The sequence below is a fragment of the Myotis yumanensis genome, unplaced genomic scaffold (genome assembly GCF_028538775.1).
Source record: "Myotis yumanensis isolate MYYU_CA2020_CCGP unplaced genomic scaffold, mMyoYum1.0.hap1 SCAF_2, whole genome shotgun sequence".
Taxonomy (NCBI): Eukaryota; Metazoa; Chordata; class Mammalia; order Chiroptera; family Vespertilionidae; genus Myotis; species Myotis yumanensis.
In genome coordinates, this window is record NW_027223753.1 from 126,424,698 (window position 1) to 126,434,893 (window position 10,196).

Below are 10,196 nucleotides of genomic sequence, written 5' to 3' on the forward strand. Positions count from 1 at the left end.
GTTAAATATTAATTTTCATCTTAATAAAATCACTTTAATAAAATTCTGAAATGTTCAGGTAGAATCCGAATTCTTCCAGCAGATCTTTCATAACCTCATATCCATGATGAGTTTAGGCTGTGACAAACAGCAAGCTGTGTGGAACCCGGCAGTGACTCTGACTCCCTCCCATTTCCTCCCTTTGTCAGCCTTTCTGGAATAAAAATGTCAAAATTCACTGCTGAGAACCTTATAAAATTTACATTGTATTTTCAAATGTAGAATAATAGTTCTTGTGGATGAGGGAAAAAGTAAAAACTAGCTTTTACTTTACTAGTTCAGAGACCATAAGTATCGCCCATTGTTGAGCTGTCATACTAATGAATAGAGTGTTGTGATTAAACCTGAAAACCAAAATTGCTATTCCTGTCACAGAAATGATAGGTAAGACTACACACCATACTACTCCAAGGGTTTTAATGTAAATAACAGAGGTTTCTCTTGAATGAGAAGAAGACTAATTTCTCTCCTTCTTCATCTGTATGGATCAATGGGCATATTTTTCCTAGATTTATTGTGGTATAATTGGCAAATAAAATGGTATATATTTAAGATGTACAACCTGATGTTTTGATAAGTATACACTGTGAAATAATCACCACAATCAAGCTAATTAACATATCCATCACCTCAGGTAGTTACCATGCTTTTGTGTTTTATTTTGTAGTGAGAACATTTTCTATCTATGCTTGTGGCAAATTTTATCTATAAAATATGGTATTATTAACTGTAGTCATAATGCTGTACATTAGACCTCCTGAACTTAGTCATCCTGCATAACTAAAATTTTGCACGTTTTGAGCAACATTTCTTATTTTCTCCTCACCCTAGTCTTTGGTAAACATCATTCTACTCTCTGCTTCTATGATTATTTTAGATTCCTCATATAAGTGATATCACACAATATTTTTCTTGATATGTTTGGTTTATTTTTCTTAGCACAATGTTCTCCAGATTTATCCATCTTGTTGAAAATGGCAAGATATTGTTTTTTAAGGCTGAGTAGTGTTTCAGATCAATGAGCTTAGTAAACTCAGTGTCTTTGCTACTTTAGTCTTAGGGGCTTCCCTGTAGTTTTTGACCATCCTTCATCAACTTCTCTTTCCATTGACCAAATATTTGTAAATAAGCTCTTTAATAAAACTCCCTTAATTTGACCCTTCTGACTTTGTCCTTTGTATACTACTGAGTCTTTCCCAAGGCAGTGCACATTTTTTTTGGTATAAAATTCTAATAACTTAAAAGACAAATTGCGCCGAAACCGGTTTGGCTCAGTGGATAGAGCGTCGGCCTGCGGACTGAAAGGTCCCAGGTTCGATTCCGGTCAAGGGCATGTACCTGGGTTGTGGGCACATCCCCAGTAGGGGGTGTGCAAGAGGCAGCTGATCAATGTTTCTCTCTCATCGATGTTTCTGACTCTCTATCTCTCTTCCTTCCTCTCTGTAAAAAATCAATAAAATATATTAAAAAAAAAAAAAAGACAAATTGCTAGCAACAAATCTTATTTTTTGCAACAGAATGGATGGACCTGGAGAATAATATGAAATAAGCCAGTCAGAAAAAGACAAGTACCATATGATTTCACTTATATGTGAAATGTAATGAATGAAATAAACTAACAAATAAATAGAAACAGACTCATAGATACAGAGAACAGACTGACAGCTGTCAGTGGGAAGGAGGGTTTGGGGCTGGGTAAAAAGGTAAAGGGATTAAGTAAAGTAGGAAAAAACAACTAATAGGCACAGAGAATAGGATGGTGTTATAAGAGGGAAGGGAGGGTTTAGGGAGGTAGAAGATGATAAAGGGGGATAAATGGTGGTGGGAGAAAGCTTGATTTGGTGTGGTGAACACACAAAACAATATCCAGATGTATTATAGAATTGTGTACCTGAAATATACATAATTTTAATTTTATCAGCCAATGTTACCCCAATAAATTCAATTAAAATTTTATAGGTAATTTATACCACACAAAATGAAACTTGTTTATTGTATGCTAGTAATTTTGTTTTGATATTCATTGAGCAGCTTTTATTATAGGATCTGTGAATAAGAGAAAGCATGATACATGTTGTTTATGATATGTTCAATAATCAGAAGACTAGTAATGCATTACAGTGGCTTATAACATACTAGAGGCCCAGTACACGAATTTGTGCATGGCTGGGGTCTGGCTGGCCAGAGGGAGGGCCTGAGGGTGGTTGGCTGACTGGCCCCACCCCCAATCAGGGTGTTGGGGGGCTGATAGGGGCCACAGTGGGTGTCCAAGCTACTGTCAATCCGATCATTAGAGTCTTTCCAGCATTCCGGTTGCTTGGCCTTTATATAGAGAGATTTCTTTGTAATTTAGCTGATCCAGGGAAGCATGGCCATTTGCATGAGATTCAAAAACTTGTGAAAAGCTGATATGTGTGTGTAATTCCTTGATATTTAAATATTTAGTTGTTTTAAATGCACTAGATTCTGCTGTGTTCCCTTCTAACTACAAGGGTGTAGGTTCACATTGGCTTTGGGCTATCTCTAAATGACAAACTAAAGATTTTTCCAGGGGAAGGAAACTTAAGACATGTGAAAATTGGCACATGCCCCTACAGAAAGCAAAATGAGAATATTAGGAATATTTACAGAGAGTGCAAATAATGTATACTGGAAAGTTTGTATTTGAGGGTAAAGTAGCCCATTTTTGAATATTTAGAGAATGGAGAGAAATATTGTAGAGTCATATTTTCTCCCTCTGGTTGCTGGTTTAGGAAGAATTGGTTGGTATGTGGCCAAAAAATACAGGGTAAAATTTAAATTGGTTTTAATAGTACATACCACTAATGAACAGCACAGTAAAAATTATTAATCCGGCCACAACTCTTATTAGGTTTCTGATCTTAAACTAATATATACCTTATTTAATTATATGATTTTAAAAATATAAGAACATAGGACAATACTTGGTTCATAATAAATTCTATGTATTTGTTATTATTCTTATTATTATCTTTAAAACCTGACATTTAACAAAAAAATGTGATCTCCTTGGACCTGGACCCACATGCTTCCTGTCAATCTTACTGTAATTCTTCAGTTAATTCTCTCTCCTCCACATTGTTATTTCTAAAGTTTTCTAACATTCTGCAAGTTTCTTCTCACCAAACTTTCCCACTTGTAATCAGATGAAATTGCTTTCTAAATCATAGGTTAAATATAAGTCAATTTCACTGGAACATCATCAAATTCTATCTATTAATTTTCCTATTAAAGCAGAGTTTTAATAAAGGAAGCATCTCTTATCAAAGTTCAGTATTTTCATCTATGATTTGGTTCTCATATCTCCCACTTGTACATGAAAAGATTGCCTGTTCGATTCCAGTTCAGGGCACATGCCCAGGTTTCAGGCTTCATGCCTGGGTTGTGGGAATGATCCATGGTAGGGGGTGTGCAGAAGGAAGACCATTTTTGTTTTGCTCTCATATTGATGTTTCTCTCTTTTCCTCTTCTCTCTCTCTCTCTCCCTCTCTCTCTAAAAAAATCAATAAAATATTTTTTAAAAAGAATATTAGATGATCAATCTTCTATTTCAATCCATTTTCTTCTAAATATTATTTAACACTTAAACATTACTTTCTCTCCCACCTTAAGATATTCTTAGACTCCACATCCCTCTCAGACTACCTTCTTTTTATAGCCAATCTTTTTTAAAAAAACACAGAATATTTTCACTTCCAATCCCTGCATTTCACACTCAACCCAATGTATCTTCTGTCTCCTACCTTCCATAAAAAAAGAATATTGTATCTAAAGACATCAATAACAAACATATTGCTAAACCCAAGGTGCATTTCTGATCTTCATATCCTTTTATCTTAAATGGATTAATGATCATTTCACTCTTTTTGTTAGAACTCTCCTCTCATTTCCATGAAATTATCCTCTGATACTTTTTTCCCTACGTGTCTGACCATTCATTTTTGTCTTGTTTATTTTTGTTTGTTTACTGGCTTGTTTTTAAATAATGGATTCCTTTAGTCAGCCATTGAAAGTTGGGTTTTCTCAAGTCTAGATTGTAGACTGAATCAAACACTTTGATTACTACTCAATCTCCTTCCTACTCACAGAAATTTCAGTCATATATTCAAATAACTCCAAAATGTATGTTTTCAGTAATGACTTATTTCTGTTCTATACTTCTATACCTATTAGCTATTTTTTAAAAAATATATTTTATTGATTTTTTTACAGAGAGGAAGGGAGAGAGATAGAGAGTCAGAAACATCGATGAGAGAGAAACATCGATCCGCTGCCTCCTGCACATCTCCTACTGGATATGTGCCTGCAACCCAGGTACATGCCCTCGACTGGAATCAAACCTGGGACTTTTCAGTCCACAGGCCGACGCTTTATCCACTGAGCCAAACCTTCCGGCTATTAGCTATTTTTAATTGTGTATCTGTATGCCCACCTCAGACTCAAAATATCCTAAACCATATTTATGACTTCCCCTCTCCTCCACTCTATTCCTGGTAAGCTCCAGGTGTTCCTAACATCAATAAATTACATCACCACCATCCATCCCAGTTTCAAGTACTGGAAACCTGCAAGCTATTTTGACTCCTATTTTTCTCTTACCTCCAAATTTAATCTTTTATTCAATAAATATTTATTATGCCTGCTCTATGCTAGGGGCTGATCTAGGTTCAAGGGATATAGCAGGGGGGATAAAAAAAAATCCGGGCAATCATGGCGCATCATTTTAAAGAGAGAGTGGGACAAGGGGTGAAAGAAAAACAGCCAATAAGTAATAAAAGTGAGAAGCTGTCAGTTCATGATAGCTGCTATGTAGAAAAAGAAAACAGGCTACATTTGATAGTGAATAGTGATTAGATATTTTATATTGAATATTCAAGGATAGCCATTCTGATAAGGTGTTTTGTGAACAGCTTTTGAAATCCTATATACTGAGTTTCTCTTAAATCCATTTAATTATCTTCATCTCTATTGCTGTCATCCTTACCCAAAGCATGACATTCCTTTCTTGTGCTCCAGAACTAGCCCACAAATTTCTTTTTGTTTGCTTTGAACCTCTCCTATCATATACTCTAAACAGCAGTGAAAGTTATTCCTCTAAAAAGAAAAAAAAGAAAAACCCGGTCAGGTGTCTGGGCTTTCTAGAGACATTTTTTATACTTCTAACTTACATATTTAACTTCTAATATTTTACATTAAAATTTACATGATACTTTTAATATTTTTACAATCATTATCAAAGTTTAAAATTTACATTGATTTTTTTAATAATTTGAACATTTTTGTCATTTTATTAGAATACTAGAGGTCCAGTGCATGACATTCGTGCACTGGGGGTGGGGGGTCCCTCAGAACCCCTCAGGGGATGTCTGCCTGCTAGCTTAGGCCCGCTCCCCTCAGTTGGACATCCTTAGTGCTCTTGCGGAGGCAGGAGAGGCTCCCACCACCTCCGCTGCACTCACCAGCTATGAGCTTGGCTCAGGGCCTGCTCCCACAGGGGGAGAGCCACTCATCCAGGAGCTGGGCTCACAGCTGGCAAGCACAGTGGTTGTGGCGGGAGCCTCTCTGCCTCCACTGCAGGTGGCAGTAAGGAGCGAGGACTGTGTGAATCCTGAACTGTGAGAGGACACAGCCCGGGCTGTGGGACACCCTTCCTCCCCACCTAGTGCATGACTTTTATGCAACGGGCCTCTAGTATAGAAAAATTTCCAATGGTAGACCACATTTAGCTCATCATGGTATGGCATTGCCATCCTCTAATGCAATATTTTATCACATGTTAGGCTTACAATAGATATTTGTTGCCAGGATAAAATTACATTTATATTTTTGAGAGGGAATACAATTTTTACTTTAAGGAATTAGGAATAACAATAAGACTTGTCTGCAATTACCCCTCAACAAGATTTCTTTTGACTTACTGTTTTGCATTAACTATTGACACATTGTTTACTTATACAATATATATTTTAGAAGCTAGTATTTGTATATCCTACACTGTTTGAAGAACAAGGTGGAAAATACTTATGCCTTCACAGAGCTGTTTTGGTGTAGGGAAAGACACCCAGAACACATGGTTAAGTTATTATATATGTATATACACATGCATATATCCATATGTATTATATATACATGCATATAAATATATAATTTAACTATATATGTTTATATCTGTGTGGTATTCATTTGATATACAGTACATATATGTTATATATACACTAGAGGCCCAGTGCATGAAATCCATGCATCAGGGGGGAATCCCCTCAGCCCGGCCTACACCCTCTCCAATCCGGTACCCCTTGGTGGATGTCCAACTGCCAGGGATCAGGCCTAAACTGGCAGTCGGACATCCCTCTCACAATCCTGGACCTCTGGTTCCTAATCGCCCACCTGCCTGACTGCCTGGTCTCCCCTAACTGCCTCCTCCCTTGCGGGGCGGATTGACCCTCACTACCTCTGCGTGCCGGCCTGATTGACCCTAACTGGCACCCCCTGCTGGCCTGGTCATCTCTAACTGCCCACCACTGCCAGCCAGGTTGCCTCCAACTATCCCCTTCCTGCCAGACTGGTTGCTCCTAACTGCTCCCTCTGCTGGCCTGGTCACCACTTACTGCCCCCCCCCCCCCCCCCGTTGGCCTAGTCACCCCCAACTGCCCCCCTCTGTCAGCCTTGTCATCCCACACAGTCTGCTGTTCAGTCATTTGGTCATCCCTCACCAACCCCCCTGCCAGCCTGGTCACCTCACGCAGCCTGCTTTTTCAGTCGTGTGTTGCAGGAACTCAGTGGTCAGCAAAAAATAACAGAATAATCTGAGTGAAGGGAAGGGGGAAGAGGCTGAACCACACCAGGAGGTTGGGGAGATGCTTGAAGATTTTAGTAAATTTAATGATTGGGTTTATAAATAGGGCATTGATATGATCTGATTTACACTAACCCCCTCACTAACACCCCTGCTGGCCTGCACCCTACGGGGGCCTGCTGGTCTGGTCATAGGCAGCCATCTTATGATGGCACAATGGTCAATTTGAATATTATCTCTTTATTATATAAAATATGGATGCATGTTATTAATACTTGATATGATTCTATGAAAGATAACAATGAAGAAAGACCATTTTGGATAGAATTAGCGGGAACTGTCTCTCAGAGGTGACATTTAAAACGGATTATCATTATAGAAATTATTCAGGCAAAGAAAGTATCAGGAAAAGGGGAAGTCATAAGAAATAGCAAGTGCAAAATTTCTGAGGTTGAAAATGACTTGGTGTGATCTAAAAATTGACAAAAGGAATGTGTTTCAGGAGCTCAGTGGTCAGCAAGAAATAACAGAATAATCTGAGTAAAGGGAAGAGGGGAGAGGTTGAACCACACCAGGAGCATGTAGAGATGCTTGAAGATTTTAGTAAATTTAATGATTGGGTTTATAAATAGGGCAGTGATATGATCTGATTTACACTATTTTAAGCATTTATTTTAGCTTATGTAAGATAATAGAATGAGGAGGAAGGGGTAAGAAAATAATTGGGGGGGGGAGTTACTAGAAGATGATCAAGGCAATGTGAAATAAACAAAAGAGCAAATCAAAGATATATTTCGGAGTTAAATATAGGTTGGATGAGAAAGTAAAGAACAAATGTCTAGGGTCAGATTTTGAACTTTAATGTGACATATGAATTTAGTAAGATTGCTAATGTCAATAAATGAGTTGAGGAATGATAAGGAGATAAAAAGGCTCTGAGAGAGAGTCAAGAGTTCTCTTCTGTAACTTTTAAAATTGAGAACTATATGAAATTTCCAAATGGAGATAATAAATATGTTATTGCATCTGAAAGTCAATGGATAATCAGTCTACCTGAAGAACCACATTTGGGAAACAGTATATAGTTACAACACAGAAAAGGATGAAATCTCCAATGTCTTTATAATAGAGAAAAATACATTGCCCTAGCTTGAAACCTGAAATGTGCTAACATTAAAAGCTTCAGTAAAGAAGTTATTATTAAGTCCAGTAGAGTATGTGGGGGAGCAGCCAATGGGATAAGAGAAAAACCAAATCAGGAATATCTGAGTTACGAAGGATGGGGTATTAAATTAGAGCACTGTGGGTAAGCCAAATGCAAGACAATTTATATCCCAAAATTTGCAAATGACAGAATTCCCTCATTGAGATAGCTACATTTATGTGATTGAGCTTACGCCTGGGTTCTCTTATATCGCATTACCTTTCAGTGCTGTAGTAAGCAGTCTGTAACCTCATTTGATTATGTGGCACTCATTCCCTGCCCATCTCTTGCCAATATTATTCATAGAGAAGCTCATTTTTTATCTTTGTGGCAAGAGTCTCACTGCTAAGAGACAAATAATTCAGATTCCTGATGTTAAAGTAGTTTTAAATTAGAAACATGCCACCAGCACAGAATCCTAGATTCCTGAACACCAGATCTGTGTCTTCTAGGGCATTGCTTACATTTGCAAGACAGTATAGAAATTATATCTGCCTTTCTTTTTAACACAGATTGCTAGAAACCTCATTGATAATTCATTTTGCTAAAGAGTTTATTGATCATTCCCAAGAAAGCTTATTTCTTCCATTATACAGACTGAGTTCTAAGTAGATTAAATGAAAAATCAGTTTATTGCTTTAAAATTTCACACTGTAGATACACTAGCCCAGAATCATAGGTTTTCTGATATATTCTTTTTAGAAGTGTTTTAACTCATTTCTTTCATTTTTTCTCTTAATAGATTTATCTCTTATGAATGTATTTGAAGTCAAGGAAACAGTATCATAGAAACAAGTAAAGCATCAGTACATTTCAACCATTGTCTTGTAAAATATCATTTGGTTTTTCAGTGGATTAATACTGTCAAGCAAATTAACAACTATACTTCATGTGGATGTGCTTATTATCAATCAAAAAATTATCCCAAATGGACAAGTGCTATGGGCTCAGCAAAACTGAGTAAAAAATTCCTAGATGAGAGAAATTACAAAGAATACTTAAAATGAAAACAAGCAGATTTAAAGATCAACATTCCTACTACACTGTTTCCTAAATGAAAAAATTTGAATAAAGACACGTTTTCAAATCTCAAATATTGTTGCACTTTTCCAAACAATTAAGTATATTTGAATAACACAAAGGACAATAGACAGTCCTGAAATAGAAATTGGCTTTGAAGATACTTATTATTTACCAAAAAATCAATATTATCTAAGTATAACATATTATTTGAATGCCCCTCATATGTTATGAAATGCCTCATATATAACAGAACCAAAGATCTGGAAAAGATGTTGGCAATTCATAATAACATATTTATTAGTAAAGAGATTGATTTTAATTACATATATCTTTCAAAAGAAATTGCATAACTACAGGTAAAAATAATGTAGTTGCTTATTGCAATTTTACTGCTTGATGTGTGAGTAGTGCTTATATGATTTATAATGCAAAAGAATTATTAAAATCAAACCAAAATTAAATCATAAACCTTAAGAAGATCAATGTGTATTTCAGATTGTGAAACATAACAGAGATATGGCTGGGACAAACCTTAATATCGGGCAGGTTGTGACTAAAATGTATTAAATTTCAATCACTTGCTACTTTCTGTGCTATTTACAGCACACATTATCTCATTCTTGTTTTGGTAAAGAAAATCTATTCCTGAAATTTCAAGGGAGGAAGGGTGGGAGAATTGAAGAGATAGGCATGACACAGTGGCTCCTTTAGAGGAGCCTGGTGACATTGAAGAAAGTCTCCTCTACCCACGTACCTCCATTCTGCAAATAATTACCAATTAGCTTCTACATGGTAGGCACGTCGCTAGGTGCTGAGATGTACTGGTGAGGAAGAGAGATATGGTTCCTTTTCTCGTGAATCATGTGGGAGCCAACACCAAGTAAACAGTTACAACTTTATACATTGGGAAAGTGGTTGAAATGAACTTATATTCCCTGCAGCATGGCTGCTTATATCATCAGATGGCTCTCCTAGTAAAGCAACTACAGGATAGAAATGAATAAACAAACCTGGATATGTTTGTAAACACAGCTGAAAGAAACCCACAAGTGAAGTGAGTACAAGAATCCTATTTTTTTGTTTGTTTCTTTGTTTGTTTTAAGTGAGAATTGA